Here is a 27891-nt window from a genome sequence, read left to right on the forward strand (position 1 = left end):
TGTATCAGTCAGCCGGGCTGCATGACAAGCCACCCCAAAACTCAGCCATGTAAGGAAAGAAACACCTGGTATTGCTCAGGTGGCCTGCAGATGGCTGGGTTTGCTGGTCTCAGCTGGTTCATTTGTGCTGGGGTGGCCAACTGCAGTCACGTAGGTGGCTCTGTTATCTCGGCTGGACTCTCAGACTTGGGCTCGGCTGATGGATCTCTGGCTGGGTAGGCTGGTCTGTCATCCTCCAGCAAGCCCCACCGGCATGTCCATTTCCAAGTCAAGTCATATGGTCATGCTCCAGGTCACGGTGTAGAGGACACTCTCAAATTTCAAGGCAAAGGGCATGGATGCAAGGAGACCATTCACTGGGGCCGTCACTGTAAGCATGCTACCTCACTGAGGAACCTCGGGCACCATACTTAACCTCTCAGACCAGCCCAGGCGCCTGTGGGCCTTGGACAGCACTGCTCAGAGAGGAGGCGTGCAGGGCCAAGCCTTTGGAGCCCGCGGGGTCAAATGGGGTGCAGAATCAGCCGGGGGGCTGCCAGGAAGCCTCTGCAGGCACTCCATCTTTCCCTCCGGCTGGTGCAGCTCTGTGCTCCAGCCCGGCCCGCCAGCTGGCTCAGGGACGCAGCCTCGGACTCGCGGGGCCTCTGCTTCCGCGGAGCCACTTCTTAACAAAGACCGTCCTTTAACATCTCAGGCGGCAGGTCTGCTGGCTCGCCAATTAAACCGTTCCTGTCCTCGCTGTGGCAAAGGCCGGGGAAAACAACTCTGCGATTCAGAGCACAAGTGGGAAGGACGCGAAGCGAGTTCATCATGAGCCGGCGCCGGCCTTGTACCCAGCTTTCCTCTGCTTCTCAGGGACACGGAGCACGACTCTCCCAAGATGTCCCGGGCGGCGGCCGCTCTGCCCAGGCCGGACGTGCCGCCGGCAGAGACGGCTCCCCAGCGCCTCGGGATCATGTGAGGGGTCAGGCTTGTTTTCCCGTAGCTTAGATTTCGGCAGGCAGAGCTGACGTTTTCTTAATTCATATGTAATCACCTGACAGAGCTGTCCGGTGGCTGTGCCTCGGGGACAGAGCGAAGGCCCAGGGCCCTCGTGGAGCCCAGATCCCTGGGTTCCCCTGCTCTGCAGAGCTGGAGGCGCTGCCCCCAGGCCAGGGTTCAATTAGCAGCTCTGATTTTGGAAGGTGCTAAAGAAAAAGGACATTCCTGCCTCACACCCCACCCCCACCCCCCAATTTGGATCCATTTCCCTTTGAAGCAAAGTCCAGTTGCCTCCCCAGGCCCCCGGTGAGAGCAGAGTTACATATATTCTCTGGTTTCCTTCTCAAGAGGTTAGTTTTAACCAAGTAAAGAAAAAAATTGACAGCTTTAAGTGAGATATGACTCACATGCCATACACTTCGCCCATTTCAGAGGAACAATTCGGTGGTTTTTAAGAGATTCACAGACATGTGCAACCCTCACCAGGGTCAACATGAGAACATTTCCATCATCTCAGAAAGCAACGCATACCCATTAGCAGTCCCTCGCCATCCCCGAAGCCCTGGCAACCACAAATCTACTTTTTCTGTAGACATCCTGATTCTGGACAGATCAAGTGAATGGAATCATAGAATATGTGGCCTTTTGTGAATGGGTTCTTTCAGTTAGCCTAAACTACGGAGATTTTTACAGTTTCGTTTTTGAAGGCAGATGACTGGGTTAGAACCCTGGCTCCGTAACCTACTACTGGCTGTGTAGTTTTAGGCAAATGGCTGAACCTCGTGGTGCATAAGTTTCCTCATCTTACCATAAGGCACGTGCCGTTACTCACTCCCATAGGGTTCGCTGGTTAACACGTGCTAAGGCTTTGAGCTGTGCCTGGGACACGGGACTCGGTTACTGTGAGTTCTTAGCATCTTTCTTGCCCAGGCCTTCCCTAAAGCCCTCTCTTGCTTTGTTTGGGGGGGCCTGCCTCTCTGTTTTTATCCCCTCAGCAAACTCGCACTGCAGTTTGCACCCCTCTTCCCATAGGGGCTGCACCCTGTGTGTGTGTGCCTTGCAAACTCTCAACCAAGTTTAGAGCCTCTGATAACCTACCTCCTTCTCCCCAGGCAGTCTTTTGGCCCCTCTTTGGGATTTCAGGTTCAAAATAGCTCAGAGAGCCCTAACCGCTTTGGCTCAGTGGATAGAGCGTCGGCCTGCGGACTCAAGGGTCCCAGGTTCGATTCCGGTCAAGGGCATGTACCTTGGTTGTGGGCACATACCCAGTAGGGAGTGTGCAGGAGGCAGCTGATCGATGTTTCTCTCTCATCGATGTTTCTAACTCTCTATCCCTCTCCCTTTCTCTCTGTAAAAAATTAATAAGATATATATATTTTTAAAAATAGTTCAGAGAATGCCACCTGGAGGGCGACTCCCTGAGAGTGATGAACTGGAGGAGGTCTGCCTGGTGCACTCACTGTCGTCCGCCCTGTGTGTCCTCAACATTTTTATTCTCAACTGGGGAGAGGGGAAGTGGCATCCCAGGCCTCGTTCAAGGAGCCACTCTTCCTTCATTCTAATTAGCTGGTGTGTGGTGACATATTAATATTGTTAACGATAAAAACGAGGCAAACACATTAGAAAAGGTCACAGGATAAAATCAAGGGAAACGGTGCTCCCAGCCCCAAGCGCTGGCGCTGCCCTTCTGTGTAACGGCTCCATTTATGCCGGGACTGTGGTTTCTTTGTGCGTTTTTATGTCTTTTCCATGTCTGGGTTTGTCTCCTCTGAGAGATCGTAAACTTCTAAAGAACAAGAATCACGTTGTCTCCTTTTATAAGAGTGTTCATTTTGTAAAAACCAAGTAAAAGTACAATTTTTAAGCGTTTCTTCTCTATGCCTATAATGTTCTTTTATTGACGGGAGGGTCCGGTGTCTGGGAAGTGTCCGGCAGACACCCCACCCCTCTGAACCTAAGCATGGCTTAGTCCTCATGCCCATACGTCTGTGTCTTCTGCCCCCAGAACTACCTATGCTGTATAAGGGGACAGGAAAACTCAGCCGTGGCCAGCACAGGGAGGGCGGGGGTGGGGGGGGGGGGGGATCAGGATTTCTCTGAAGCTTCAGGACCTAGCTTGCTTATCAGGCACCTCCCATCTTGAGACTTTCCAGGAATACTGTTAAAAAGTAGAAGTATGTGGGCCCTGGCTGGTGTTGCTCAGTGGTTAGAGCACCGGCCTGAAGGGTCATGGCCTGATTCCAGTCATGGACAAGTGCCTGGGCTGCAGGTTCCCCAGCCCCAGTGGGAGCACATACGGGGGGCAACCAATCAATGTGTCTCTCTCACGTCGATGTTTCTGTCTCTCTGTTTTCCCCTCCTCCCTTCCTTCGACTCTCTCTCTAGAAATCAATGGGGAAAATATTCTCAGGTGAGGATTAAAAAAAAAAAAAAAGAAGAAGAAGAAATGTGTGGACAGCATTTTCCTCCCTGCCATATGGGGCTTCCGGGGGGAGAACCCGCGCTTTAGTCTAGGCCTTTGCTTCCTTTCAGACTCTTGGCAAATGAAGGAAGAAGCATTCTGTGTAGTAAGGCATCGTCGCGGCCGGACCCAGGGCCATAACGTATAACAGAAGTGGCTAGCATTACCGAATGCTTACCGTGCGCCAGGCCCGTTCTAGGCACTGTGTGTGTGACTATCGCAGCTCATCCTGACAAAACCCCATGAAGGAGAGATGTTCCTTTTCCAGGAAGGAAACCGGGGCACAGAAATGCAATAGGACCTCAAAGTCCCACAGCTCATAATGGTGGGACCAGGAACAATCCCACACCAGCCACCCCTGAGAACACAGTAGAGCACCCTCCTCCAAGCGCAGTCCCGGTTGCCCGGCCGCAGTGGCTCAGTGGTGGAGCTTCGACCTATGAACCAGGCGGTCACGGTTCCATGCCCAGTCAGGGCACGTGCCTGGGCTGTGGGCTCGATCCCCAGTGTGGGGCGTGCAGGAGGCAGCCAATCAATGGTTCTCTCTCATCATTGATGTTTCTATCTCCTTCCTTCTTCACTGGAATCAATAAAAATATATACATAACAACAACAAAAAAGTGCATTCCTGGTTTGAATGGTGCTTCATGGTGGGCAAAGCACGCAGTTGCGTTTTTCTCACCAGAGTCTCCTCATCATCTCTGTGAGGTAAGGAGCAGGTCACCAGGGCCCGAGGGGTATAGGTCAAGGCCTTGGATTCACCGACTCCTAATCTCTTACATTTGTCACTTCTTTCCTAACCGTTCAAAGGAAGGGAAGGAACTTCTCATTGACTCTTTGCAACAATAGTTCGAGCAGTAGCATCCCAGAAAGGTCCGGAGATGGAGAGACGCTCTGGGATTCCGGAGGGCTGGAAATGGCGTCCCCACCTTGAGTGTGTAGCCCACATTTGGGGGCCTATTGTTTTCCATACGTGGTCTACCACAGGAGGTCTATGAATATGCATGGGGAAAGCGTATTTTTTTATTTTTCAAGTGAAATTTAGCATTTCCTTCCACTTATGGGCAAAGACAACGAACCACAGTTGTATTAGCAGTACCGTGACTTTGTCACCAGTAGGAATCACAGGTATTTTCATCCTTGTGGTACGTCCGTCTCAAAATATCATTTACACTCATCACTACTTTGAAATTATGGTAGTTGAAGCATGGCACTAGACTTTACTATGCAATGCATTAATAAAGTACATGTTAGCATTTTGTTTTTTAATATTTTGATGACTGTGTTTAAATGTAGTTGGTTTCTGTCCTCATCCCATGTGCTTGGTTTTATGCATTCGGGGCATTGTGCGGAAAAGGGGCCCCCAGGCTTCCCCAGGCTGCCGAGGTGTCCGAGGGCCCCAGTGAACTTATGTCAACAGTTCCCAGGAAAGCACTTTGGGAGGTTTCCAAGACCAGAATGCAGGGGGCAGGTCACACACACACACACACACACACACACACACACACACACACACACACCCTCGCTGGGAGGAGGGGAGGGAGGGCGTTTCCCCCGGAGCCAGCGGCCCTGCGGGGTCCTGGCAGCCCTGTGACAGATGCCTTGCTGAGTTCTGTTGCTCTGGGCTCCCTGGGAAATGGGAACCAGCTCCCCCGACTCAGGGCGAAGAAACAGCTTCAATTAAGCCAGAGAAACACAATTTATTACCAGCATGTTTTCAGTTCCAGGCGATGCCTTGAAAAGGTCAGCTTATATGAATATTTAGAAAAAGCAAGATCATAAAATAAGAGGGACTTGGTATTTTGCTTCTTCTTTTTTTTCCCCCCTTTGACAAAGAAAATTCAGGCTCACTTTTAACATTTGGCAAACTCCAGCACTTTTTACTTGACCTGCATTAACTCTTTTAAAAACGAAGATGTTTTTGGTCCTGCAGGACTGGGTAGACCAGTTGGTTAGAGCATCATCCCGATAGGCCACGCTTGCAGGTGCCATCCTCAGTCAGGCACATACAGGAGGCCACCAATACATGCATCAATAAGTGGAGCAACAAATCAATGTTTCTCTCTCTAAAAATCAATACATTTAGATAAATAAATAAAAGGAAAAGGTTCAGAGCGGCATTTGAGGAGGTTTTGTGTGAAGGGGATTTTGTCGCCTTTGAAACCAGAACAGCGAGACCGAATCACGGGGCCGGCAGCCTCTGGCTGTCTATTGTCCGTCGGAGGCGGGCACAGTAGGACACATCTGCTTGGATGGCCTTGTTCGGGGCATAATTGTTTTGTGTTTATTTCAGCTGAGGCTACTGTTTCTATTCGGGGCTTTTAACCAGTGAGTCATCTTTTGAAAATATAAATTTGATGGAGTCAGTTCTTCCTTTAAAACCTCTCCTGGCTCCCGCCTGCCAGAGGAGAAAGTACAAAACCCTTGACCTCACACCAGGCCCTTCCTGCTCTGTCCACAGCCTTTTGTCTTTGGCCTCTGCGTCAACCTCTCCCTCCCCAGCCCTCCCTTCCCATTCACGTAGTGGTGGAGACTTACTGGATTCTAGTATATTTATTCTTTATTTCCTATCATACTTGCTTTAAAATAACTTTATTTGTATGCTTAGTAGGATGGGTTTTATTTAACCCCCTCCCCTAGGTTTTAAATTGCTGTATAGAATGTACAGTCCTGATGTTTTATGTAACCTTGATATATATGTTCTTTATAAAATTCTGGGTTTATTTTTGAAAAGGTGTAGATTATACATTTTAATGCAGCTCTTTATTCCGCTTTTCCTGTTTCCTTTTATAACCAAATCGGAAAACTGAATAATGATTTCCTTATTGCATTGGCATAAGCGCTCACGATTGGTAGAATGCTCGTCTCGTAGCTTCTCTGTGATGTTAGCTAACCCTCTCTTCCTGCATTTTTCTATAGCCTTCCCCCTCCCCAGATCTCTTCCGCGGTGGATGTGGTTTGTGTTTTTTTAATTACATACAACAAATATTTCTTGGTGCCTCCTGCCCACCGGACACTATGCCAGGTGTAAAGAATGGAGTGAACAGCCCGGCTCCCTGTCCCTGCTCGCTCAGCGTCCCATCCACAGAGCCTTCAACCCATAGAGAGACAAGAGTTTTACATTGAGTTTTGGCACGCTGATTATTTTTCTCACATCCCCACCCTGTGTTCAATTGCTTTGTAGTCTCTGGAGACAAACTTTACTGGGAACTAAATAAGACCACCCTTTGGTGCCTCCAGAACATTCCTCTTATTGGGCCTGGCTCCTTTGGGTAGAGGTGCCTTTAGTCTCTTAAATAATCAATAACAATGTTTTGGTTTACCCACTAAATTAGACCACTTCTATATAGTCCATGACCTCTTGAGACAGTCTGTAAAAAAGTTAATTACATATATATATTTTATAGATACATAATTGTACAAACACACTATGTATTGTAGTTCGAGTTATGTTTGAGGTCTAAAACAATGCTTCTCAACTTTAACCTCAATTTTAAGTAAAAAGTATATAGCTTTGCTTGGTAAGGTTGGTTATCGGTTGGTCTACTATGATTATTATTATTATCATTGATTTGTCTATCTGTTTTCAGTAGACAAATATCTCTCTCTCTCTCTCTTTTTCTTCTTCTTCTTCTTCTTCTTCTTCTTCTTCTTCTTCTTCTTCTTCTTCTTCTTCTCTCTTTTTCTCTCTCCCTCAACCTTTCCCTTTCTCTAAAATCCATTAAAAAAGCACATTTTAAAAAAAGAAATATATGAAAGTCCAGTTAATGGAAAATATTTTGGTTATGCATTTTATTCACTTTTCTGCTCCATTACTCCCTCTGAGGGCAGACAAGATTGCCCCTGGGTGCTGTGACAACAGGGCATGGACTCCTGATTTTCTTAATTCAACCAAAATATGGTATGGCACGCTCTTTGTCTCATTTGTTAGTCACTGTTATGCACTGAATTGCACTCCACACCCCCACCACCACCACCAATTTATATGTTGACTCCCTAACAGTATGTGACAGTATTTGGAGATGGGGCCTTTAAAGAAGTAATTAATGAAGGTTAAGTGAGATCATATGGGCGGAGCCTAACCCCATCGAACTGGTGTCCTAATAAAAAGAGAAAATTCAGACTCGCAGAGACACGGGGATGCGTGCACACAGAGGGAAGACCCTGTGAGGTCACAGTGGGAAGGCGGCCATCTGTCAGCCAAGGCGAGAGGTCCCGGGAGAAACCCAAACTGCCGACACCTTGAGCTTGCACTCCTAGTGAGAGACCTGTGAGAGAATACACGTCTGTTGTGTAGAGCCACCTCCAAGCCCACTTCTAAGAATTCCCCTCCGAGCAGATTCCCGTGTGCTAGCGGAGTCGGCATCCTCTCCAGGGTTCTGTAAGGCAGAGGCCAAGGCCAAGAAGACCCAGGCAGGGGCAGGGGCAGGGTCCAGAGGGAGCTCAGCTCTGTGGGACCCCCTGCAGGGTCCCCTTAGTGGCCGAGTGGCCGGACAGCTGAGCCCGGGCCCCGGACGATGCAGGAATCCCGGCAGCAGTGACTGGGCTCTGCTCGGGAGTGTTCACTCGCTTTCCCATGAATCTTAACAAAACATCCGAGAACTAAATGTGAGACTCTCTCTAGTAGAGCCACGTGAGGCATGCGTCTGGCACCCACGAGTGAGGAGCCAGACGCGTCCCCCATGCCAGCTCCGCGGTGCCTGGCTACTTGGACTTGGGTGTCAATGCTCACATTGCGTGCTCTGCTCCTGCCACACGGAACACGCCAGCCCGCGTGCCGCTTCACCGCTGCTCGGGGGATTTTCTACCACTTACGTCTGAGCATTAAAATTCTGGAGTCTTCCCCCACCACGGAAAATAAACGGGGTGGCTCTGTCCTGACTCTGACATGTCCCCAGGACGGCAGATGGAGAACAGCCCTGCACGGCGCCCAGTCCCCTGCGGGCCGGGTGTGCACACACCCAGCTGGCTGGAGATGTGCTGACGGGCCCCGCGGAGCGGCGCTGGGCGGCGGGCGGAGGGAGGCAGGGCCCTCCAGGCCACGCACCACCGCTGAAGCAGCAGGCCTGGCCACGGGGCTCGGTGGTGGCCGCTGGCATCTCGGGTGTCAGGCGCAGTGCGGCTCCGGTGGAGTGCGCTTCTAGGTCCCTTCACCTTTCCCAGGTGTTCGCTGAGACCCTCCTGTGCGCCTCGCTCTGTGCCTTCCTGATCAGGGGTCGGAGCTGGAACGGGTGGTGACAGAGCAGGAGGAGGGTGAAGCAGGTCCCGCTCTGAGAGAGTGCAGATCCTACAGAGAGAGATCCTCCTGCAAACACGGGGACCAGTACAGGATGATGCTGGCCAACCAGGGACCTCAGAATGGGCGGTGAGCAAGAAGCGGCCCCCAGGAACCCCTGTAACTTCTCCAACAGGACACCCGCACCCCACTCTCAGATGCACCCTTTCTCCTCTATCTCGGATGCCGATGTGGGCAAAGGTGGATTTGCCTTCCTAACAAAATGGAACAAGTGGGTCTCATGGCCCAAAGCTACATCAATACAGACCCTGCTTCCCAACTTTTCATTACAGGGGCTCCTCCTCCCATTAGGAGGGACGGTCCAAGGGGTCAGCCCCCCGCCCCCATGACCCCTTGCCCAGGACTCACAGGTGTAAGGAGCAGGAGGCCAGGGCGTGCAGGTGGGAGGGGAAGGACGGGTCCAGGCCAGAGGGGAGGAGATTCTGGCAGCTCAGGGAGGCCGGGGGCGGGGGGGGTGGGGGGTGGAGGTAGACAGAGGTGGAGCCAGAGGACCAGTCGCACCTGGCACATTTCAGCGGTGCTCAGGCCGTTTGGAAAGATCACGCGTTTTCATATTGACGTAGGCTTTTGGGTGGCCGCGTCTGCCGTGGGTAGGCAGTGGCAGGGTGCCGGCAGGGCTAAGGAAAGGCAGGCTTGTCTGGGGCCCGAGGGAAAGCCTTCCGGAAGAGAAGGCAGGTGCCGTGGTGCCCGGAACAGCCTGCCACCGGTGGGGGCTGGATCCACCCGCCACAGGTGGGTCCTTTGAGGTTGGTTATGGTCTGTGAGCCCACAGTCCCGAAGTACCCCCATCGGACCGAGGAAGAGCCCTGAGCCCAGCCCCTGGCGCACGGGGTGCCCATGGGAGGGGCCGTGTTCGAATGTCTCAGCTTTTTTTTTTCTAGGTTTCACTGTTTCCTTTAAGGATGCCGTGGCAGGACAGAGAATGCTGGGCTTCAGTTTTCCCATCTTCACAAGGAAGGGCTTATTGGGCTAAAGGCCTCCTGGTGTCCCTAGTGGCTTCGGCCTGTAGATGAAAGGGGCTATGGCCAGGATGGCGGCTGCCCACCTGCCGTGCTAAGAAAACGAACTTTTCACCCACATAGACGGTAGGCCCCCACTTTCCCAAAGGAAAGCTCTCCGGAGGAGTTTTTTAGCCAACCGGAATATACACACATGTTTTAGCATATAGAAGGAACGGTGTACTTGCAATATTTAATTAATTGCCGTAGTTGCATACCTTTAAAATTATAAAATATTCACTTTTAAAAACAACCTTTCCCACTTATATATTTTAGGAGTCATTATTCAAACCTGCCGTGTGCAGTTCCAATCCCTGTGTGTGGTTTGGTTCCCAGGGTATTTTATTATTATTATTATTATTATTATTATTATTACTAGAGCGGCTTCTTGAGTCCTCGTTTCCATCCAAGTTGTCAAAAGATGGCACTCTTTGAATTTGGGGATTGCACCTTCCTTTAACATTTTATCCCAAGCCCTAGGGTTCGGTTCCCATAAATGGAGGCCATTTTTGTTTTGTTTTTTTTCCTTTCCATTTGCCTTACAGGGGAATATTCACCATCTCTCACAGCGCTTGACCATTGATGGGTTTCTCGTTAAAGTGATCCTTAAAAGTCTTATTCACAACAACATCCAGACACTGAAATTATGAAGTCACAACCCCAAGAATAATTCTTACATCTGTGTTAACAACATCAGGTGGGGGAGAAGGCACTCTAAAATGAGCCTTTTTACCGACATAGTTGTCCACGGTATGTTGGACATACTGAAAATAAGGCAGCGCCCGTTTGTTCGGAGGAGACGTGGGAGATGAAGGGGACACGTGGCCATGTATCTGGGCATAGATTAAAAATGTTACCTCCCCAAATTCTTCCTTAAAACCCAGCAGCTTGGTACATCGCACATCCCTGCAAGTCTTCACTGCCTGTTTGGCGGCCACTGTCTGTGGATATGGTCGGAGGTGTCCGATGGAGTCAGAGCCCAGGGGATGCGTCTGGGGTGCGTCTGCTGGGCCCCCCATCTCCCGCCATTTTCCAAACACCAGGAATTCCAAGCCCCTTTTGGCCGTCTTTCCACCAGCCCGCCACTGGGCTTTTGTGTCGTGTAATGAGCGCGGAGCCTTTTGGAAATACGCTCCGCGCCCCACAAAAGGAGATAGTCACATAATCAGAAACGATTCCATTCCGGCACTTCAGCGCTGTCGCCGCGATTAATGCCCATTATCACTGTATTACCCGGAATGTGTCTAACAGTGGCCGTCGCCAACCCAGGGGCCTGTCCTGGAAGGCGTGTATTCTCTCGTCCCCGTCACACAGCATATTGTGTTGTTGCTGTTTGAGATTTTTTTTCTTTTTCAGGTAATTGGAACCTGCTGCATTCTACTCTGAAAAGCAATGTAGCAGGTGAAGCCCCGAGAGGTTCCAAGCCTCGGTTTCCATCGGGGAAATAATGCCGTTTCCATGCAAAATGATTATAATATTATTCAGTGATTACACGGGGGTGGGGGGCAGTCTGTTTCCGTTAGACTTCTGAAAGTGGCAAATTGAATTCCATCCGAGTAATCAGACGCCGCGCGCTCCCAGCACGGCGTGTTGGCGCGTGGCGGCGGCCCGTCTCCCCGCGTCCTCCCCAGCCCAGGGTCCCCAGAGCCTTTGCTGACCGCGGGGGGCAGACCTCAAGGGCCAGGGAGTGTATTTCCTGGCAGCAGCTCTCAGCCGGTGAGAGATGGGAGCTGCCAAATACTCCAGCTTCCTGGCAGCCCAGGTGGGCCAGCGGGGAGGCCTGTCCCTCTCTGTGCACAGGGCCCAGGGGGGCTGGCCCGGGAGCCCGCCGTGGTGACCACTCAGGCAGGGCACTTCCCTGCCTCCCTTCCTCCCTGGCCTCCCGGAGCGTTCTGGAACCCCTCCCCAAACAAGCCACTTGCCTCAAAGCCTTGTCTGGGTCCTGCTTCCAAGGAGAGGCACATCCTGGCCAGCCTCAGCTCCCTCCTTCCCGTCTTCAGGGCTCCGGGGCCGCTCTGGACCCCTCTGTCCTGGAACCCGTTCTGTGTGGCACTCAGAGGTCTCGGCGTTCCCAGGAATCATCCTCCTGAAAAATGAAAATTCTGATTTTTTTATTTGATTTTATTTTATTTTTTTTGGTCGGGAAGGTAATGGGTCTAATTTATGTCTCCCACCTCCCCTCTTAATTATTATTACTCCGTTCAAGGGAGACAAGGTGATTTAATCACGTTGTATCTAACATGCCCATGAAAAATGTCCTCCTGCTGAACAGGTAGCTGTGCGCTCTTAGATAATTTATATATAATTTTAATAGATTTGTCAACAGCAGCCCTTCCTCGTCTAAACAGGCCGCTTGCCAGCAGATCGCTTCATTTGCTCCTCGCTGTTATTTTTCATACCTGGTTGCCGCGCGGCCGACAGATAGCAGATGATCCCATTACCAACGCGTTTGACACGGCGTGTGCTGCGGGGATGAGCAAACGCAAGGTCGATGGCAAGCGGCGTGCGCCTCCTTCTCGCTCAGAGGGCGGGGTCCCAGCGACCGAGGCACCAGGACAGGTGCGGAGGCCGCCTCCCCGGAAGCCAGGTGCTCAGGGAGCCCTCCCTCACCTGCCGTCACAGGGGCTGCCAGGGTCCAGCCCCTTCCCCAGCCTGGGCATCCCCTGCTGGCGGTTCCTGCGTCTGCCCCTCTCTGTGGGAGGGTGCCCAGCCCGCTCATGGGGCAGGCTGTGGGGCGGGGGGGGGGGTGGGGGGGGGGGGGATTGCTACCCTAAGGCACCCATCATCGAATGAGAGGGAGAGGTGATGAATAAATGCCAGCTTCCTCCCTCACTGCAGGGTCCCCAGCAGGATTAAGCCCCAGTTGTCCAAGTGGTATCCTACTCATGAATACGTCCTTGATTGGCTCTTCTCCTGTCCTGTCTCAATCCCTCTTCCCTCAGTGCTTCCTTGGATCAGTCCCCTCTCCAACCCCCCAACCCCCTCCCCCCCCCCCCCCCCCCCCCCACACACACACCCAGTGAAAGAAATCCTTGCCTCCAAATCCATGTTTTGGATCCACTTTGGAGGCAAAGCCAAACGAAGACGCTTGCCCCTCTGGATGTGTCCATATGGATCTTTCTCATCTTCCGGGACTCAGATTAAGCCCTGACGTGGCGCCCCTGCAGCGGGGAACGGTCCCTCCCTGGCTGCCTTCCGCCCCACTAGCATCGCTAACAGCGCGCACCATCTGCAGCCAGGGCCCTCCTGTGCGTCCTGAGCAGGGAGCATCCCCCTAAGAGGCACCCACACACGTTTGTGTCTTTCCACAATGCGAGGCTGATTGGGGGACCCTCCCCAGTAAGCCAGTGGAGTCACAGGCAGGTCACACAGAGAGAGGAAGTTCACGCGATAGAAGCCAGCAGAGCGAGCCTCTAGCACAAAGTCCCCGCCACTGGTGGCATCTGCTGATGGAGAGGCGGGCGGGCAACTCAAGCCGGGCGGCGGCAGTGGCAGCAGGCGTGCGAGGGCGTGGAAGCCCGGCAGGGCTCCGAGCGTGACCTGGGGTACAGCCAAACTTGAGTGTTGGGTGGTGGGAGCTTTGAGTTCTTGCAGCCGCTCATATCAGTGTCCTGATGGAGACCTTATCCAAGTGTCCGGGCCCCTCCTAAGGGCGTTCCTATTGTACCCCCATACCTCAGTCTTGACATAGCACTTGACATGACCGTCCAGGCTGACGGGGACTCGACCTCGGTTGTCCAAGGCACCCAGTCAGTCCGCTCTGCCCTGCTCTGTGCGCTGTCTGTCTGCCTGTGAGTGTGTGATGGGCAGATGCCAACTCTGCCAGCTCCCAGCTCACCCGAAACCCATCTGAGAGCTGATGCTGCTCCAGCCACATCCTAATTTGGGGTGAAGACCAGAGATGCCCAAGGAGTGGCGGGTGGGGTGCACCCTTGGGGGAAAGAAAAAGTACAAAGTCCAGCCAGTGTGGCTCAGTGGTTGAGCATCGCCCTATGAACCAGGAGGTCACAGTTAGATTCCCACAGGTCACAGGCCCGGATTTCAGGCTCCATCCCCAGTAGGGGGCGTGCAGGAGGCAGCCGATCAATGATCCTCTCTCATCGTTGATATTTGTATCTCCCTCTCCCTTCCTCTCTCTAAAATCAATAGAAAATATATTTTGGAAAAGGAAAAAACACAGAAACCCCCTCCTTTCAAAGACAAACACGAGCGCTGATAGATTCTTTGCGCCATTTCCGGCTGCGGGTGATGGCCAAGTGGGCGGGTTGTGTTCTAAGGGAAACGTGCTCTGTCGACGCCGTAGTCTTGGCCATGCCGGCTTGTGACAGGGAGACCCACACCCGCTTCCACACGCCCTCCCTGGAGCGAGAAGCGTGTCCTGTGTACTAAGCTGTCACTAAGCCTTTACGAGGCATCTGTGTGTTTCTTTTGATCAACCTTCAGCTACGTTCAAGCCAACGATAATTTTATAAGAATCCCAGATGATATGTAGTATTTTTATTGGCTACTTCACCGCTAAATGTTTCCTCTAAAACTGAAGAGGAGAGAAATGACCAGTCTCCCCTAACAGAGGAAGAAGCAGATGGCTCCATGTGACCGTGGGGGAGAAGCAGTGAGTGGGGCGGGGTCTGAAGGAAGGCGCCCCCTCCTGGGCGTGTGCCCCTCCTGGACATGGGCCGGTCGGCCGGCGGGAGGGCGATTTGGTTATGGGGTTGGTTACCTGGGTCCGTTCGCCTCCTGCTTCCACGGGGTTTTTGGAGGCCATTAGTATTCGAAGAACCTACAGGTACCTTTGTTATGGCTGTTTTTTTATCTCTTAAATGTACATATAAATGAGTATGTATTATTTATAGATGTCTTTGGGTTTAGAAACATTGAGCGGGAGAAGTAATGCAGCAAGGAATATTTGATTTACTGCTCGCCGGAGAAGAGAGAGAAGACGGGACTTCCTGCGGGAAGGAAGGCGGGCTGGTGATAACTTGTTTAACCTTCAGAGGGGACTTTCCTGGAACCTTCGTTGCAGTTCAACGGTGGAGGAGTGACCGGGCGAGAGAAAGAACCGTGGCCGGGGGCCAGGAAGCCGGCCTCGTCGGCCCGGCTGCCCTCTCCCCAGCTCTCCGACCTTGAGCTTGTCACTCACCTTCTTTTGCCTTTGCTTTCCTGCCGGTTATCTGGACGCCAGGCCGGGCCAGGCTGCGTGCGGCTCAGTGCGTTCGGATTGGCGGCTCGGGGCCCTGGCCCGACTCCTGGGTTGCTGGGTTAGTTTGCAGAAGTGTGGTGAGCGTGGCGAGCCGTGGCTCTGCGCTTTTCTCAGAAGGAACGGGAAGCCACGGTGCGATCAAGCCACTTGCCTGCACACGCTGGTAGCGATGAGGAAACCTGAATTAGCTTGGAACTCTATTTTCGGGTCCTGGGCTGTTTCTGTATTGGCCAAGAAAAACAGAGAATGTACAGAAATTCCCGGGAATGGCTGCTTTCTGCCTGGGGACGGGGACGCATGCCTGTCTGTGGTTTATTTTTAAATGGCTAACTCATCATCTCTGGGTAGAAAGTACTGTCGTCTCCAAGAGCTTTTCTTTCACAATTTTTTTTCCTCTGCGAGTATGGAAACAGCCTCCGATCTATTCACATAAAACAGCTTTCCTGGGTGAGCAAGCAACACTTCTCCGCCTCTTGGGGGTAAGAGGGGGTTCCAGCCCCTGGCCTTCCAGGCTTGGGTTAGGAGGAGAGTGGGAGGGGGGCGTGGAAACCATCACAGCAGGTGCCCTCGGGCCTGGAGTCTGGTTTGCCAATGGTGGGGGGGAGCGGGGAGGAAGGATGGTCAAGGCCGAAACGTCCTCTTGAAGGAAATGTGGGAGATAGCCGGAGGGAGCAGGGGGCGGTCCCTGACCAGTGTCCTATCACCCTAGTCCTCCCACTGGCTCAACGGACTCCCACGGAAGAGTCCCCCTCGTTCAGGTGTCCCCCTCATTCAGGTGTCCCCCTCGTTCAGCTGTCCACTTCGTGCTCACTTCTGCGGGGGATGGTAGGAGAGAAGGCACCCCTAGTGTGACTCCCAGTCCCCCCGAGGGCGCTGCGGGTAAGCCAGGGACATGTGTGTTCGGTCGGCAGGCATGGCGGCAATAAAGGTTAGAGCCACCTGCTGTGTGTGCTGAGTGCCTTTCTGACAATGGGGATGATATTGAGTAATGTCATCCCCATTGCACAGTCGAGGAGGTTGAGGCAGGCGTGGGAGTGGAGAGGCGGAAGTCGCCGGGTGGTAGAGACTCAGGTCTCTGGGGTGGTACATCCTCCGTGCTCATGACCGCTGCGCGGCCCGAAGGCAGCCCTGAGCCGGGGTGCAGGGACTGGGATAAAATCCGGAATGAGGCTCTCACCACGGCATGCAGGCCATGAGCGAGGCTGCAGGATTCAGGCTGGAGAGAAGGGGTTCTCAGACTGCTCTGTGCTTTGCGACGGGACCAAAAACCCACTGAGCCTAAGAGCCAAGGCCCAAAGGGGCAGGGGATGCTGAGGGACCCTGGGCACGAGCCTGGCTCGTTCTAAGCCTGCAGTGAGCAGACGCTGGGCCCAGTGAACGTGTTTGGCGGCTGCCTCTCCCGTCCCCACCACTGTCTCCCACCCCCTGACGTGCACAATGGTGGCCCAGAAAGAGGGCTCAGGGTGTTTTTGGATGTGGCTACTTGAGTGTGTGGGGTACAGGTCAAAGCCTCCCATGCAGAAACGAGGGTCCGTCACCCTGAGCCCCAGGGTCGGTCACCAGGAAAGGGACGGAGGTGGGAGGGAGGAGGAGGTCCTCCTCTCTCGGGGTCCAGCCTTGAGGCAGGCTCTTGCCCGGGTGTGATTCCTCTGTGGCTGATGCCAAGATGGGGGCCACGCCCTGGAGCAGGGATGGACCCTCTGTTCGGCCGGGGTGGGGGGGGCAGAGGGCAGCTTGTCTGGCCGCAGATCGCTCCCTCTTCCCACTGCTCTCACCCACCTCCTGGCCCCTGTGGTGTTTGACTCCCCAACACTCTAGACAAGTCTTGTTGAAATAGTCTAGCCTGCCCCTGCCCCGCCCGTGTGGTTCAGCGGTTGAGCGTCGATCTATGGACCAGGAGGTCACAGTTCGATTCCCGGTCAGGGCACTTTGCCTGGGTTGTGGGCTCGATCCCAAGTCGGGGGCGTGCAGGAGGCGGCCGATCAATGATTCTCTCTCATTATTGATGTTTCTCTCTCTCTCTCTCTCTCTCTCTCTCTCTCTCTCTCTCTCTCTCTCTCTCCCTTCCTCTCTGGAATCAATAGAAAAATAAATTTAAAAAGGAAGGGAGGGGGGAGGGAGGGGGGGGAGGGAGGGAGGGAGGGAGGGAGGGAGAGTCTAACCTGGCCCCCGGAGTGTCAGGGAGAACCAAGGCAGGAGACTCTTCACACGTGAGTCAGAGTTTGAAGTGGGCAAGGTCACTCTGGCCAGCCTAGTGGGCACGGAGCCTCCAGAGCTGCCCACCCCACACAGTGACCTGGAAGGTGCTGGAGAAGGGAAGGAGAGGAAACCCATACCCACCACAATCCAGCTTGGCAGCGTGGGCAGCTGGCCCCCCGACTGTAAATTAGGGACGTGGGCGCCCGCCTGCCTGGCCTCCTCCCCGGCCTCTCCGGGGTCCGCATGGTGCTCTAATGAGGGAGAGGAGATGCAGAAACACTCCAAAGAGCCCACGGCACCAGCACATGGGAGGCATCGTCATGAAAAGCTTAAATTTATGGATCTGAAGGAGAAGCAACATCTGGGAAGGAATTATTGCCATTTAAAGGGGAGGATGCAGGCCTCTTCATAAGAGCGAAATCTGGAAGCAATGTCTGATTTTTTTTTTAAGTGATTTGTATTCCAATCATGACTCTGGGGTGTGAACTTCCAGATGTTCGAAGCAAAATTGTTGAAAACGAGCTGAGTCTTGAGGGCATTTTCCTCCCTTCCACGGAGCTTTACTGAGCAGCTACTACGTGCCAGCGGCTGCTCGCTCTGCTGTCATCTTAAATGCCACTGTGGACCTGGCAGTGAGGGCCCCTGGCGCCCCTGCCCCTCACCTCATCTTAAATACAGTCTTCAGAAAGTGAGAGGGTCACCCCAGTTCTGTTTCAGTGGCCAGCAAGTCTGCATTAACTGGGGGTGTGGGGGTGAGAGGCTCCGGTGCTGGCCCTGAGTGGTGGGCTGAGTCCGGTGAGTCCCAGTTGATGTAAAGCGGGCGAGGTTTGTGAACTTGCAGCTTTTTGTTCTGGAATGTTCGGTCTGGTTTCTGGCAGAGCCTTGGCATAACTGAGGTGCCAATCAGGCGGCATCTCCCTTATCTGCCCATTATCCCAACCAAACCAGATGAGAGGGGCCGGGAGGAGGGCCATCAGGAAGCCCTCGGGTGATCCTCGTTCCCTTATCTTGACATTCTCCGGTTATTTACCCAAGAGGGTGTACTCCAGAGAGTCCAGAAAAACTTCTGGAAAGGAGTTTTTAGGAAGCAAAGGAGTGGCGGCAGATGGGAGGAGGTCCCAGGAGCGGCGTGGGGGGTGGGAGGAGTCTGAGGGACAGGGTGCCTGGGGAAGCAGGGGACACTGGGAAGAGTCTGGATCGCCTGCGTTCTCTGGGACCCCAGCCATGGAAGGTGGGGGGCAGGAGGTGCCGTGACCCTTTCTGGGACTGAGCAGAGCCTCTCTGGTGGCAGAGGGCCGCTTGGAGGGCTGTGGCTGTGGTCCAGGTGCGAGGAGGGGAGGCCTAGCCCCGGGCAGCACTAGCGGAGATTAGAGAGCAGGTCTCCATGCGCGCTGTTCTGAACTGTGCTGTGCGGGGCAGGAGCTGGGGGGAGCAGGAGGAACGGGGCTTTAGGGACAGGAAGGGGCAGTGCTGTGCCCTTAGATGAGGGTCCCGCAGCAGCAGATTTGGAGGAAGTCGGTTCATGCATGAAGCCTCCACGGGAGGGGAGTGTCACGGATCCTGGAGTGGGGCCGGGGCAGTACCCTTAGATGTTACAAACGGTGCATGACCCTGCCCGGCAAAACCTCACTCCTTAGAACTGAACTTCTTTCATTAGAAAAACAAACAAACAAAATGGAATTGAATTGAATTTTTCTCTTGGGGGTGCCGGTAATGACAAAAGGTTGAGAGGACACTGAGTTCACTGCCATGGAGAGGCATGAGCTGCCGTGCTGCGGAGGGAGGTTGGTGGGCAGGTGTGGGGGGCCGTCTGTGAGTCCCGGCTCCTTCATGGAAAGAGGAAGTCCCTGCATTGCGCTGGGGAGGGGGGCTCTCCGAGGGGGCTCCATCTCTGCCTCTTCCTTCTCCCCTTTGAAAAGCAGTGCTTTCCGGACCCCGTGGCCCATGAAGCGCCACGAACCTGATGGATAAACCTTCTGAGAGTGTTTATTTGGGGGTTGGCCGGATGCCTGCAGCCTTGGGTGAGCCTAGGGTGGGTATTATTAACGGATGGCCTTTTCCCTCTCTTCCTAAAGGAGAGTGTGTGGATGAGAGCAGCCCTTGAGGGAGGATGCATTCAGAACAGACACCCACGCCCGGTGCCAGGCGTGCCAGTGCCGTAGGGTCCGGCACCTGGGCCGACAGGAGGGTGTGGGAGCTGGTTTCCTCGCTACAATTTTCAGCCTCCAGTACCTTCGCTTTATTTTTCTTCCAAGGAAGAAAGAACCCTCATTTCCCAGCTGGTGGTGGGGTGGTGAGCGACTCGGCGCTGGAGCTATAATTGGGCAGCATGGCTGCCCTGTGATCCCGTGTCAAACAGGAGAATCTCCTATCTTAAGGCAGTTTCCGTCCAAAACATTGGTCTCTTGGATAAAGAAGTAAAAAATCCTGGGGCCCTTGTTTATAATTCTCTGGGCTATCAATTTGGTTGATGTCAGGAACCATCTTTACTTATAGACTTAGACTTACAGTGGGGTCTCAACAATCGCTTTGAGTTTAATTTTGAGGAGTTCCTGGCATTTAGGCAGTTGCTGAACCCAAATGGCCCATTGGAGGGCCTTGCTTTCCCATTGGCCTTTCTGCCTTGTCAAACTCAATTAGCATCTCTTAGGTTCCTTGAGAGGGTGAATAACATCAGACCCATTTCACAGGCATTGACTGATTGCCCATTGAATTTTTTAAATGAAATTAAAGAGTCCCTCATCCTTGGGCTGTTTTCATTGTATTGGCTTAAGGAAGCTGTCGTTTGATGATGAAATTCGTAGAACAGAAAGGGTCAGTTTGACCAGAGATGTCAAAAGTCAAGTCCTGGGGGAGCACCTTCCCCTCACCTGGAAAGGGGGGCCTTACCTGTCTCCTGGGATGCCCTGGCTTCGTTCCCGAGATTCCTTTTCCCAGGCCAGAATCTTTGAAAACTTCAGCTTTTACAGTGTGAGCTTGGGGACACAATTATTACGGGGAATCGGTGTCTAGTCACTCACCTTAAAATCACTTGCTCAGAGTAGAACGCGTTTAGGTGCATGGATGTAGCTTCCCGGCCTGGGAAGAAGGAAGGACAATGAAGGAGGGTCTATGATACACCAGCATGTGAGGGCGCTGAGGAGCAGAGATTCCAATACTAAGATCATGTCTGTTCTCAGGGTGCCCAGGACTGGACAGCAAGGAGTAGAGAGGTTGGTTAGACAGAAGAAGTGCAAGAAGAGGAAATACAATCACTGAGACATAAATGAATGACATGTGAGCTGAGAACACGTAGAAACCCCCCAACGGAGGAGCTTCTGGCTGGGGTGGGCAGTGATGTCATGAGTGGATGCTCCTTGCCCTGGTCTCAGAGAGGGTGATAGTGATGCTGACATGTTGATGCTGAGCAGGAGAGGGTCATGTACCAGTGTCTCTAGTTTTAAGAATGGGGGCCCTAGCAGGTTTGGCTCAGTGGATAGAGTGTGGGCCCAAGGACTGAAGGGTCTCGGATTCAATTCCTGTCAAGGGCACGTAACTGGGTTGCAGGTTCGATCCCTAGCCCTGGTTAGGGCGTGTGCGGGAAGCAACCAATCAATGTGTCTCTCTCACATTGATGTTTCCCCCTCTCCATCTCTCCCTGTCCCTTCCCCCTTCCACTCTCTCTAAAAAGCAATGGAAAAATATCGTCAAGTGAGGATGAACAAAAGAAAAGAAGAATGGGGGAGGAAGGTTCATAGGAATTAAATAACTTCCCATGTCACAAAAGCAAGGGGCAGTGTTGGCATTCTCATTCAGATCAATCTGTTTCCGAAGCCCTGCTTTTAAGCATCTCTGAGAATGTATCTGTCAGGGTCTAGACAGGAAAAGACACATTCAAGGGTGTGACTGGAAGAGAATTAAGTGAAAGGACTATGAGTGTGGGGCATTATGGGTCTAGGCCTGAAAGGGCAGGGGGAGGAGCTGGTACTGGAACCCGGAGGGAGCTATGGGGAGCACTCCCATGCCAACCGGAGCCATGACCTTCATTTCAGGGACACAGCCAGCCCATGAAGACACTGCAGGGAGGAAGGGCAGTGGGGGGAAGCACCAAACCCCATCCCCAACCTCCTGCTGGTGCCCGCACTGGCTGAGCCCAACCAGAAACTGTGCCGGGTCTCAGAGCTCGAGTGATGCCCTCCGAGCAGGTCAGGTGAGCCTCCTGAGGCCCAGAGTGGGAGGAAGACACACCTGGAGGGGGAGACAGACGATGCCCAGCACAGCCTGCAATATCTGACGCGTCAGCTCTTGTTAGGATCTTTTCATAAGCACATTAGGGAAAAGTCCCAATAAACTCGGCTTTGTGTGAGGTTTATTTTGGTTCAGAATCTCATTTTAGTTATCTCCTCTGGAAGCGGCCTCTGGGACCACAAAGGAGGAAGGAGGAGGCCATTGTCATCGGAACAAGTTAGACAGCCTGGTGGCTTGCTTCTCTCCAAGCTCCATCCCGCACAGCCTGCAGAGCTGAGCCCCTGGGTGAAAGAGAAGGGAGCACATTAACCTCAGAGTGGTCTATCTCAAGAGCACGAGAGCGCCCTCTAAATCGGTGGCCAGGCTCGTCGGGCCCGTAATTGGCTAATAGCCTTTCCAGGGCCCGCAGGCCCTCGTGATCCAGACGCCCACCTCTCTAGCCTAGTCTCCCCTGGAATCCACCAGGCTCTTCCCTCGTGCCCCAAAAGCTGTGCCCCAGGTACCCGCACGCCCACTCCCTTATCGCCTTCCTGTGTGTGCAGATGTCATATTCCCATGAGACTTACCCTGACCCCCCCCACACACACACACACACACTGCACCACTATCCCCCAACTCCTCACACCCCGCGTTATTTCTTCTCTAGTACGTAGCACTGACCACCTTCTAATACGAAACACAACTTGTACCTCTTAAAAGTCTTTTGTTTATTGTATGTTTCCAACTACTTCTACAAGATGAGCTCCATGAGGCAGGAATTTTTTTTTTCTTCTTTTTTTCTGTTTTGGTCACTCGTGTATTCTCAGTGCCTAGACTACAGCCGACAGCCTGACGCATGGCAGGCGCTCAGTAGATATCTGCGGAATGAATGGGTGGATACATGAATGAATGAGATTCTCAAAGATCTAAAAACCGTCTGACCACCGTCTCCCAGGCCTCTCTCTTTCACCCACACGTATCTGCCAACGATCCTTCCCAGAAGCACATCGATCATCTTTATCGTCGCCGGTGCTGTCGATACCTTGTGGCCTAAAGCACAGATTTAGCCGTGGGCTTCCTAGACGCCGGGTAGAGGAAACGTACTCAGGACTTTGGCTCTGTGTCAAAGCTAAATGGCGACCTTGGCTTGCTTTGCTTCCCCGCAGAGGTTATTTCTCCATCGTAAAGGGAACACTCTATCCTTGGGAAAAATAATATTTTTGCCACCTTCAGCTTTAAAATGGCCATTTGATATGGCCGGCGTGCGCCTCTGTCAGTGGCAGCTGAAAAAGCGCTGGTTGAGAGGCTCCGAGCCAGGCCCCTGGCGCTGAGGGAGAGAGGCTCGTCCTGCGACAGAGTGAGTTTACAATAACTTATTTACCTGTCCAAACCCTTCCTATCACATTAAAGCTTCCCCCTGCCATCCGGGGCTCTGGAGGGCTAAGAGGAAAAAGGAAAATCAATTGATAATGATATATTCAGTTTAGAAAAATATATTGATTCCCGGGCAATAACAGGCGTGCGCTTCTGCAGGGGAGGGCGCCGTTCCTGTCGCCGAGAAGGCTCTCCCACAGAGGACACGTGAAAGGGGGAGCTGGGACTAGCCCGGCCCCTCCGTGATACAGAGCCTCTTTCTTCCAGGTATTACAGCTCTATGTTTTTTTAAAAAATTCTCTCCAAGGAAGTCATCCTGTGCCTCCTCAAGGTCTTCATGCCCATTGTCTAAAAAAAAAACAACACACGAATGATTTGTTTTTGCAGTTCTAGAGTTCGAGTCCTGTTGTCATTTCAGCTTTAGAGTAAAGACTTCCATTTCTTCTTCTTTCCCGTCTCTGGAGCTTCTTGGTCTGGATTAGATGGAAGGCAATGCCATTATTGTCTCCCTTATTCAAGGTCCATGGCTCACCTGGGGGGCTAGGGGTTTGTGTGTTGAGGAGGAGGGGGAGGGATAGCAGTGTCTGTCCCTGGCGGGTTCTGTGCTTACCACTTGGCCTCCCTTATCTTGGCCCACCCTGAGTGAGATGGTCCACCCTCGGAAATCCAAGGCAGCGACAAGCTTCCACGTAGGGTGGGAACAGCCAACATGTTGGAATTCCAAAAAGAACTTTCAGCTAAGGAGGGTGCCTTTTACTCACCCAACCCCACCTTTTCCCTTCTGTTTCCAGACGGTCTGGCCTCCGAGGGATGCTCACGCTGCGCTAAGTGCTGGTGGCCCTCGCGGGTTTTGCATCCTGAGGACGAATCCCGAGCTTGCCAGAGACGGACGGTGCAAGGTAGGTTCCTGCTCAGCTCACCTGAGCTGAGAACTAAGAAAGGCATCAGGCCTGGGCTCAGCCAGCGCTGCTTGCTAACACTGATTTTATGGGGGGATGTGGCTGGTTCCCTGGCTCTTTTGTGGGTGACTCCTTTACCACAGATGCAGGAGTAGCAGGTGCTCAGCGCCTAGCTGAGCCAATGCGCCTCGATCCTCCCAGAATCAGCTTCCAGCATTGTTGTAGCCCCTTTTCACTTTCCTGGGTCTTGGGGTTCCCGGGAGGTTGGATCTGGGAGTGGCCAGTAGCTAGGTGACCTTTAAGCTCCGCAAAACTGTAATTCTTCTTTTGTAATTTAACTTTTCTCATGGTTAAAATAGCATTTTCTTTTATTTTTTTATTTTATTGATTTGAGAGAGAGAGAGGAAGGGGGAGATGGAGAGAGAATCATCAATTAGTTGTTCGCCTTATTTATGCATTCATTGGTTGTGTCTTGTGTGTGCCCTGACCAGGGATCAACCCGCAACCTTGGTGTGTTGGGACAATGCGCTCACCAACTGAGCTCTCCTGGCCAGGGCAAAAATAACGTTATTAAAGTCATTAAAATATTGGTTCATGATAGAAACATTTTAAAGGTAGTACCTAAAATTACATGAATTATTATAATCTTGAGAAATAACTATTTTAGTGTCTCTTTCCGGGCTTTTTTCTTATGTACATATATAACATGTGCATGCATGTATGCACACACACACACACATACATGCACACACACAAAAGGGATTGCGCTTGAAGACATGTTATTTTGACCTTAATATATGTCACAGGTACCTTTTTTATGTTAGTAAATACAAATCTATAGTGTTCTTAAGGGCTTCATATATATATATATGTGTGTGTGTGTGTGTGTGTGTGTGTGTGTGTGTGTGTATACACACATATATATATACATACACACACAAATATATATATATATATATATATATATATATATATATAATGAAAGTGTAATATGCTAATTAGACCAGACAGCCGAACGACCTTCCAGATGACCTTCAGGACGAAGCCAGGGCTGCAAGGGGGCCAAGCCCCTTGCACGAATTTCATGCATTGGGCCTCTAGTATATATATATATATATATATATTCTACATTATTTACTTAACTAGTGGCCTGATGGTGGACATTTAGTTTGTTTTTGAATATCTCATTCTTAAATACCACAACAAACTTTTGTGTGTATATATCTTTGCATAGTCATGTGATTACTTCCTTGGCTTAAATTTATAAAGTCTGACCTAAAATTTTGATGCAGGATTCGCAAACCTAGATTATGAAGACCAGGTAGCCAGGAGCATTGAGGGGGACATGGACTACCTGTGAGGGCAGAAGTCGGATGGAAAAGAATCCACAGGATTTCTTTCACACACACCCAGCCACCCCGGGCTGTGCCAATAGAAGCCAGGGAGCCTGGAGCTGAAGTTGCCACACTCACCCCTACACCTTTGCCAGACAGTCAGGGGGCCGGGCCTGGAATGAACGTGGAGGGAGGGTTGGGGTCTGGGCGCTGGGACTCGGGACAGTGGAGCCTGAGCTGACCCAGGCTAGCATGTCTGGTGGCACCTGAGCCTTTAGAAACCCCTGGGCCAAAGCCACCTCTGCAGAACACACGGCCTGGTGCTGGGCAAGCACAGGCGGCGGTGGCCCCAGGGCTGCTGCGTTCTCTGCAGCGCCCATCCTGGTGCCCCGACCGGGAGCTCGTGGCCTCTGCCTGGGCCAGCTGATGGCCTGTATCCAGCTTCCTTCTGCAGCAGGGCCAGAGCAGCAGACCAACAGGGCACCTGCCAAGGCCAAGTTCTCTTCTGGCCAGAGGGCTCTCTTTGGACTCAGAGACGTGGGGTGTGGCTAGCCCCCCATTCCCAGAGCCCTTGCAGAGACGAGAAAACGCAGCCAGGGGAACCCTGGGTTGTGGGCAGCCATGGTTGTCAGCCAGAAGGAAGAGGAGGCTCCATGCTGGGTCCGGATCAGCTGTGGAAATGAAAGACACATCCACTATGCGATCCAGCCTGCTGCCACCCAGCAGCTCAATGGGGGCAGCCCGCGGGGGCAGATGGGTTTCTGGCCTCAGGAGCTGTGGGTTGTGCGCACATGCCTAAGGGCACCACTGACCAGCTGGACAGCTGTTCTGGTTGCTACCCGGTTGGAGGAGAGTTGGAAAACTAGACAGCCACGCCTGGATTTGGTGGGCGTGGCATTCCCAGCTCCGGGGGGGTGCGAGGAGGGGGGGACTGCAGAGGCAGAGTTAGTGTCTGGGAAAGAGCGAGGAGATGTCTGCACAGAAGTCAGCTTCCCGAGGACACGCCTTTGAGTTGTAGGCACGGTGAGTGAGGCGCCGGGGGAAGGGGCTGGAGAGGACGGGGCGATGGGTATGGGTGGTCTGTACTCCGCACGGAAGCAGGTGGCACACGCTCTCGTTCATCCCGGCCTTTGAGGTGCATGTATGTTAGGACGGGGAGGCACGGGCATGCCTGACCAGGATACACCTCGTAGGGCCTCACATCTCTGCATCCCCCAGACCACTGTCCCCACTTGAACTCCTGTCTGTCTCCCCACCACCTGGCCCGGGCCTGCAGGGCGCATCCATCTGGTTCATCTCCGTGCTCTCCCCTCCTCCACTCCCGCCTGCACCTGCCGGGGCTTCCAGCAACTGCATCACTGCACACCCAGCCGCCGCGGTTCCCAGGGGTGTCCTGGCACCTGGCCGGTGCTGGGCTGCGCTTTGCCCTCATGGGCAGGACTCCCACTGATTCCCAAGAAGATAGGGAGATGCCACGGGCCACCATGGCCCCGGGTGCCAGTAAAAGGAGGGATCACCTTCCTGTGGAAACTGGGCCAGATCCCTGGAGCCTGTGTGTCTCGCTCCAGAATGCAAACACGGGGGGAGGGCTGCTCTCCATAGGTCAGTGGTCTGATGAATGTCACCCTGTAACCAAGGGTGTGGGGCCCTGAACTGGCGAACAGGCGTGGCATCGGACCCCTGCATGCCGTGTGTGGCCCAGGCTGGGATGGCGCTGAGAGCACGTGGAGCTGAGGACCTGGTTGGTGCAGAACCAGAGGCTGAGCCAAGAATGGCGTTGACCTGGGCTTTGGCGGGGATGAGGGCCAAGCCCAGATCCCCATTTGTGCTGAGGAGCGCCCCGCTGTCTTCCCCGCCTCTGCCCACCTCAGGATCGGCAAATGGGCAGCCTTGCTGGTGTGACGGAGAAACTGAGCCCCTGCCCTTGGCTCAGGTGGGCTGCGCCACTCCTTCCTTCCGCCCCTCTCCCGCCGCTGCCTGTAAATGCAGGTGGTTTTGCCTGGCGGCCTCTCGGCGCTCCCTCTCTCCCTCTGCACCGCCGTCCCCGGGGCAGGGTTCTCGGCGGCACTGCTGCCCTGAGTCCCACCACGCCTTCAGCTGCGTCCTGAGGCTCTGCTACCAGCCCGAGCTGCATCTCAAACTCAGCCTGGCCAGCACGAGGCCAGCTCATTGCTCCTCCGACGCCGTCTTCGGGACAGCCCTCCCCCACACCCTCCCGGTTGGCGGTGAGTCTCCATCTCCTTTGCTTTAGACTCATCATCATCCTTCCAGGAGCTTGAGGACATGCTGTTATCTTGGTGCGTGAGGTCAGATGACCTTACTCGGTTCAGACATCACAGGACGGTGAGGGCACAGGCAGTGCAGTGGGGGGGACCTTTGACCGGGAGGCAGGCCACTGTGCTCTCATCCCAAGTCCACACTCGCTCTGTAAGCCCATCCAGCCCTCTGAGCTTCGGCCTCCGGCCTCTGTAGCTCCAGATTGAGAAGTCCTAGCCCCAGGGGAAGATGGACGATTCCAGAAGGAGGATGGTGCTCCCTGGGCCAGCAGCGCGCACCCTCCCGGAGTCGCCCGGAGAGCTTTAAAAAATAAGATGCTCTGGGCCCCTCCCCAAGACCTTCTCATTTACTTGCTCTTGTGAGGGTGGGCGTCGGTGTATTTTACAGGCTTAGCCACCGCTCTCGACTCAAAGGCGTTAGCAAATTCCTGGATTCTAAGCCTGGAAGAACTGAGGTGGAAGGTAAGGAGCTTTTGTGAAACGAAATTCCTAGATATTGTGTAGTTATATCGGATCAAGCCATCCGAAAGCTGGGCACCTTGGGTTGGTCACCTTGCCAGCCGCGTTCATCTCACCCCACCCCAGAATGCTTTTCCGTGAACCCTGCGGGCTGGGGGAAGACCTTGTTATCCTGTAGATCGCATCGGTGTGTCCACGTTTAGGATTC

At 53.2% G+C, this 27891-nt stretch overlaps 1 protein-coding gene across 1 annotated transcript in view; it reads left to right on the top strand.

Annotated features, from left to right (window-relative positions):
- The window catches only part of KLHL29 (kelch like family member 29), a 268142-nt gene that overhangs the window by 50847 nt on the left and 189404 nt on the right, over nucleotides 1-27891 (top strand). Inside the window, exon 2 of the mRNA XM_079791884.1 lies at nucleotides 23507-23614. The gene's annotated coding sequence lies outside the window, so the exon portion shown is untranslated. The remainder of the gene's footprint in view (nucleotides 1-23506; nucleotides 23615-27891) is intronic.

This window comes from Cnephaeus nilssonii (assembly GCF_951640355.1).
Source record: "Cnephaeus nilssonii genome assembly, chromosome: 15".
NCBI lineage: Eukaryota > Metazoa > Chordata > Mammalia > Chiroptera > Vespertilionidae > Cnephaeus > Cnephaeus nilssonii.